Below are 6,940 nucleotides of genomic sequence, written 5' to 3' on the forward strand. Positions count from 1 at the left end.
CCGGGCAACCGTACAATACCGAAAAGCTCCGAATGAGCTCACAAAGCAAGTCCAATCTACCACACTTAGATTGCTTCCAAAGTATCAAAACATGTCCTAATTACCCCCTGGAGTAAATGTACAAAATCTCATAACCAATCAATATAAGAAACTCATGATATGCACATATCCTATTTGAACATTTTACCTAAATTTCTATGTACAGCTGCTGCATGCAGAACTGTTTTGCCCATTTTAATCTCGAATTCATGCCTTGATCATGAAATAATAAATAAACTAGACTCAAATATATAACTAAGGAAATTGGCCTCACCTCATTTGAATTTTTCTATGATTTTATACAGTTTTTCAAAGTCTGCATACTTTCAATGCATTCAAAAGTCGAAATTCTCAATTTCATACATTTTTCTCAAACCATTTCGATTCCAAACCATTCCAACTTCTGAATCTCAACTTAATATAACATATTTGACATAAACAACCAAAATCCATCCTTTATTTTATCATTTATATTATCTCCCAAATCATTGACTTAATCAAGTCAAAGTTCATATGATGAACTTGCATAAATCTTGATAATCTCTTGAATCTAATGACCATTTCATGCCATAAACACTAAAATGCACTCATTTTATACAATTAAAATAAAACCCATATGAAACCTAACTCTAACTCAACATGCAATCCATATAACAAGAATGTCAACCAAGAACAAGTGCAAAGAATGGATTATACCTTACTTGATGATCAAATTCTTCAAAGATCTTGTAGTTCTTCTTTGATTTGAGTTGAATCGAGCCTATGTGTGTGAAAATCGCACCTCTAGTGTGTGTGTGAGTTCTGGACTTAGATGACATGAAAAATGGGCCAAAAATCCAATTTATAATGCTAAAACTCGAGTTGGGCCGGGTTGGCCCGGCTAKGTACCCATTTTGACTATCAACACTTAAAATATTCATAACTTTTCACTCGGACCTCCGTTTTCTATGARRTTTTYGCCTACACGTTCATAAAGAGATAATCTATAATATCCAACAAAAATATTCCAGAAAAGATCTCCCAAAAAAATCCGTTTTACATATCTATTTGACGTGATATTTTCCAAATTCTCTAATATATTCTTAAGAAATATAATTCTAAAACTTCAGACCCAAACTCCCACTAAATCATAAGTTCTCTTTAACCCAATAATTAAATATACTAAGCAAATAATTGGGCATATTAGAAATTGGATGTTACAGGATGAGAGAATGAAATAGACAAAAAAAGATGACACAAAAAGAAAGGGCCAATTTTTTTCTCAATTTATTAATTGCATCTCACATTGGATGATGAAATGAAAGCGGCAAGAGGAGTTGAATATAAAAATGAAGGGTCGATAATGGAATAAGCATAGATTTCATGAATCTCAGCCTTTTTTTTTGTAAAGATGAAGTGTAGTATTTGTTTTTTATCAGTTTGATATTTGATATGTGGGATATCAACATCACTTGATATATGTTTATATTTTATGGGAGAATGTCCATTTTCCTAGTTTAGTGATGCGGTTCTTTCGTGTATCATATTGGATTTGCACTACTACCACAACTTGGCACACCCTTCTAATTTTCACTTGATATATGATAGAATGTTTTTCTTTGATAACTATAAATGAGATCTCAATTAAATTTATGACGAAATCAAAATCATGATGAAGTTCCCAAATCATACAAATCAGAATTAATTCTTCAAGATCAAGAACAAGATTGAGTGGAGAGAGATTTTCACCAAATATGCTATTGATTTCTTGAGAGAGAATTACAATGAGATTAACAATCACTAATCAGATTATGAATTGAACTAATAACATTTAGAGAACTAAATCCTATTTATACTAAGGAAATAGTAAATGCTAACTATTACAAAAACATTACAAAGGGAGAACTTGAATACAACTTTAAAGCACATTCTTGAACCCAACAATGTCCTCCTTTGGATTCAAGATCGACACCTTGTAAATCTGGTCTTTCTGAGTCCGAGCAGTGTCTCTAGCCTACTCAGTGCATTCCGATACTACAATTTATCATCAAGCAAATCCAATGTATTAATCAGCAAATACCTATCCTTTGGACTCATCCTCTCCGACTTCGCAGCTCTATCGTTATCAGCTCTCCTCGTTTCAAGCGCCTGTCTCACCATCCGTATAGTACCATCAGAATATTTATTCAGCTCACTAAATCTCATGAGCTTCTTTATCTGATCCTTGGCACTGTATATCACCTCGAACTCTGGTTGTTCAAGAATTATATATAACAGATAGCCTTCAATATCTTATAGCTCTTGATCAGGTCTCTTCAAATTAATGATTCTCTGATTGTCTTCAAGACCCATTTGGACATCAAGAACCATAGACACTTTGACATGACTCCGCATAAACCTTTTGATTGCATTAAGAGCCACAATTACTCCTTCTCTTCTGACCGTCATATTTCAGATTTCGTGGTACATGTGCTCCAGATCTTCTAAATACAAGTTGGAGAAATCAGCTTTGCTAAACACCCAGACCATTCCATCTTGTCGTGTAACTGTGAATACAGGATACCAGACTCTAAGAAGTATTTGAGCATCAATTTGTTTGATCGAAACAACTCGATGTTTGGTCCGAACTTGGCTGATCGGGAGACGCTTTACTTTAAGGAAGTGCTTGTACTCTAAACGATAGTCTTTGGTTTCCTTGTGAATATACCAAGAATCTTATCAGCACTGAGAGCTTTGTGTTGCCGGAGGAAGATCCCAAAATAAACGTCTTCAAGATAAGGTTCTCTGATTCTTGTTCAGTCATAGCCTTGAAAGTTTGCATGAATTGCAAATGACACATAGTTCTTTGTGAATATCTCAGTCGGATCAAATGCCGCTCTCAGAGTATCAGACGCACCAAGATCAACTGTAGTGGAGGGTTCAGGCAAAGTCTGACGATCACCTTGGAACGGGAAGACATGGTCTTCTTCATTAATATCAGCTTCAAGGTCAAAATACAACCTAGATGATTCGTCAATGTTGTCAATATCTTCACCGAAATCCTGCTCTCCACCCAGTTCTGTAGCAAATGCTTCATTAAATCCAACATTGACCGACAAATCCAGTAACAGCCTTGTTCCTGCCGTGGAGTCCGCCGGCTTTTCAACCTTTGGCTCGATCGCTAGATTTGTCTCCAAAATAATCTTATCTTCCACAATTATTGTCTCAGTAGTTCTTTCTCTTGTTGATTCCGGGACAGAACTTTCAACGTTTACAGCTTGAGAAGTTGGCTCTCTTTCAATACTTTGAGCACGAGCAGAAAACTCAGCCAGCCTCTGTCTATTTCTTTCCCCCTCATGATGATCAAGATCATCCGGATCATCATGCCTTCGTTTCAGAGAGGTGGCTTGAGCTTGGCAAGTCTCTTCTAAGATAGATACTCGTTTGGAGAGGGCATCAATTGAACTTTTAAGGGCTTGAGTGTTAGATGTGATTAACTTACTAACTTCAGAGAAGTTAGAAGGAACCACATCTTGAGAGGCCAAAAACTCCGAGGCTCTAACTGTGGGATCATTATCAATAAGCTGTCGGAGGAGCCCAACCAGATCTGCATCTTTCGCATCAGGGTTTTGAGTTGACATCAATTTGGCATACAATAAGGATTTAAGCTCATCCACCGATTGCTCTTGTACCGTCGGAGGCTCAGGTACAGGTGGTGGTGACGGCACAGATGGTTGATCTTCTACTACTTGCTCCTTCCCCTTCAACAACCTTTTGAGACTTGAAATTTGTGCTTCCATGTTATCTTGAATAGCCTTTAGGGCGCCGTCCAAATATTCCCTTGACACGAAGTCTGGTAAGATCACTCCTGGATCATTTAGATTACCAGTTGAGACAACAGTTGAAAAAACTGTTGTGCCTACATTCAGTGTTGGCAAAATGGTTGTACTGGTAGGACTTCCGACCTGTCCTTGTGGTAAGTCAATTGACACCACTGTGGTCGTTCTGACGAGTTCACTAAGAACCGCAATGGGAGCAACAGATGCTCTAGACTCTTGTGTACCTAAGTGTATAGGCTCTAAACTCAAGGTGCACAAAATTGAAGTCGTAGGCTGGGGTAGCGGCCTACTTATTTCAATATCTACATTCTCCAAGTGAGAAGTAGATAGAGTATGTGCTATATCCCCGCGATAAATTGAAACAACTTGTTGTTGAGAACCAGTTAAGTGGTCGAGATGGGTGTGCAGATGCATAGCTGGGTTAGCTATGTCTTCTTCAATACCAACATTCAATGGATGAATGTCGATAGCAGATGTGGGTGCTCGGCTATGTGTTTCGACTGGGATAGGAGCTTGATCTTCATTTTGTGCTCCACTCTCACACTCACCATCTTTTTCTTCGTCCCTTGCACTCAACCTCTCAACATTTTCGACTTGAGCTCCCTCATCACCTTCTTCTACTGGAATATCTGACATATCTTCCAGCATACGATCATATTCATCAAATCTGCCTCCAAAATCATCAACATTGAAGGATAGTGAATGCAAACTTGGACGAGTCTGAGTAGCTTCAATTTCTGGAAAAATATCTTCAATATTCTCAATCACTGCTCCGATCTGAATATTCTGAGAAAGTATCGGTTGAGCAGGATTATCAGCATCATCATTATCATCATCATCATTATCATCACCCTGAGCTGCCTGGTTATCGGAAATAGTATCTTCCGAACTTGTAGAAGTTGTGGAAGTACTTTCTGTTGAAGTACTATGCTGATCAAAGGCTCCCCGCTCCTCATCACCCCTCTCATTTACATTTTCTCTCAACGCACAACCCTGTTCAGGTAACCCTTGTTCCTGAACACTCTCAGCTAAAGCTATACCCTCTCTTTCAGCTGAGGCATGGGTTGATCCCGGGGCAAAGTTCAACCAGTTCTGGTTGAACTATATGATCTATCACTCTCCTATAGTCTATTACGTATTGAGCCGTCTGATCAGCGAAGGCAAATAGCTCGGGTGGGATTTCCATAATGGAGTCTAAATCTTCAACTTCGGTGTGTTGCCGAATATGAGTCATGACGAACATTGGCCCAACCGTACCTTGCTTGGTAATGCCAGTTCACATGAAGTCTTTTCTCTCTGAAAATGGTTGCTTGGGATTAGCTATTGCTTACGGGAAGTGGTACAATGGAGAGGAAAGTACAGTGATGAAGTGAGTTGAGAGGTTGAAGATGAATGACAGTAACTGCTACAAGGAAAAACGCGGGCTCTTGACAGGCCGTACCAATATTCAGGCTTTGATCTTGGGCTTCTTTCGCATGGGCTTCCTATACGCGGATTTTTCTTTGGGCCTCCATTGTCGCGGCCTGTTAAGAAATGAAAATAGCCATCAATTCCTTTTGGTCGGGCCTGGTTATTCAACAATAACAAACTGGGCCTTTTGCTTTGAATTCAGCCCAAAGATTAAAACTAAATCAAATTTTAAATAATTAACCTAACTAAATATATGTATATAATATAAAAGAAATAGATAATTATTCTAGAAAATGAAGAAAAATAAAATAAAAGCATAATCTAAAAATTTAAAATGAAAAATGCAAAATAAAATAACAACTTATAATTATATATATAAATACTAAATATTCACAATGAATTATTATTTTAGAAAGATAACCATGACAGGTTGCGTAACAATCATGGAATCAAAGAAAGGTTTTACTCTTTGTCCATTTACTTTGAAAGTAGTACCCCTCTCCGGATCTAGTAGGTCAATAACTCCGTAGGGGTATACTTTGGCGATAAAAAAAGGTCCGGTCCATCGGGAATTCAGTTTTCCTGGAAATAACTTTAACCTTGAATTGAACAACAGGACTTTTTGGCCTTCTGTGAACTCTTTTGAAAGAATCTTTTTATCATGCCATTTCTTGGTATTTTCTTTGCATAGCTTAGCATTTTCATAGAAAAAATTCCTATGCTCTTCCAGTTCACAAAGCTGCAAAGTCCTTTTTCTTCCGGCCTCATCTAAACTCATGTTGAGTTCCTTAATGGCCCAGTAGGCCTTGTGCTCTAATTCCACAGGTAAATGACAAGCTTTTCCAAAGACCAATTTATTAGGAAACATACCAATAGGGGTTTTGTAAGAAGTCTGGTAGGCCCATAACGCATCATCTAACTTAGAGGCCCAATCCTTTCTATGTGGCTTGACTACTTTGGACAAAATCCCTTTTATCTCCCTATTTGACAATTCARYTAATYCGTTGGTCTGAGGATGGTAGGCAGTTGCTACCCTATGCTTGATGTCATACTTATCAAGGACTTCTTCTAACATGTTGTTTATGAAGTGAGTGCCTTCATCACTAATTAAGGCACGAGGTGTACCAAATCTTGTGAATATGTGCTTTTGTAAAAACTTAACAATTGCTTTAGCATCATTGGAATGGCAAGCCATAGCTTCCACCCATTTGGACACATAGTCCACAACAACCAATATGTAGGCACAATTATTGGACAGAGGAAAAGGTCCCATAAAGTCTATACCCCAAACATCAAATAATTCTATTTCTAGAATTCCGTTTAAAGGCATTTCATTTCTTCTAGAGATATTTCCACTCCTCTGACACTCATTGCAACGTTTTACAAAGTTTTGAGCATCATTGTGCAGAGTAGGCCAGTAGAATCCTGATTGTAAAACCCTGGATGCTGTCCTACTCTCTCCAAAATGTCCTCCACAAGGTCCTGCATGGCAGTGCTGTAGAACTGATGGTACTTCTTCTTTTGGGATGCATCTTCTAATCACCTGATCTGTATAAATTTTAAACAAGAAAGGGTCATCCCATAAATATTTCTTTGAATCATAGATGAGCTTCTTTCTTTGATACTTATTGAATTCGTTGGGAATAATCCCACAAGCTAAGTAATTAACAAGATCAACAAACCAAGGCACTGTA

The 6,940-nt window shown here is 37.9% G+C and overlaps 1 non-coding gene across 1 annotated transcript; it reads left to right on the plus strand.

Moving 5' to 3' along the window:
• The first annotated feature begins 1,408 nt into the window (after window positions 1–1,408).
• On the plus strand, window positions 1,409–1,602 carry LOC112513911. The gene has a single exon (XR_003069371.1). It is a non-coding gene; the product is annotated as a U2 spliceosomal RNA (small nuclear RNA).
• Window positions 1,603–6,940: the final 5,338 nt, after the last annotated feature.

This window comes from Cynara cardunculus (assembly GCF_001531365.2).
Source record: "Cynara cardunculus var. scolymus isolate 2C chromosome LG 5, CcrdV1, whole genome shotgun sequence".
Lineage (NCBI taxonomy): Eukaryota > Viridiplantae > Streptophyta > Magnoliopsida > Asterales > Asteraceae > Cynara > Cynara cardunculus.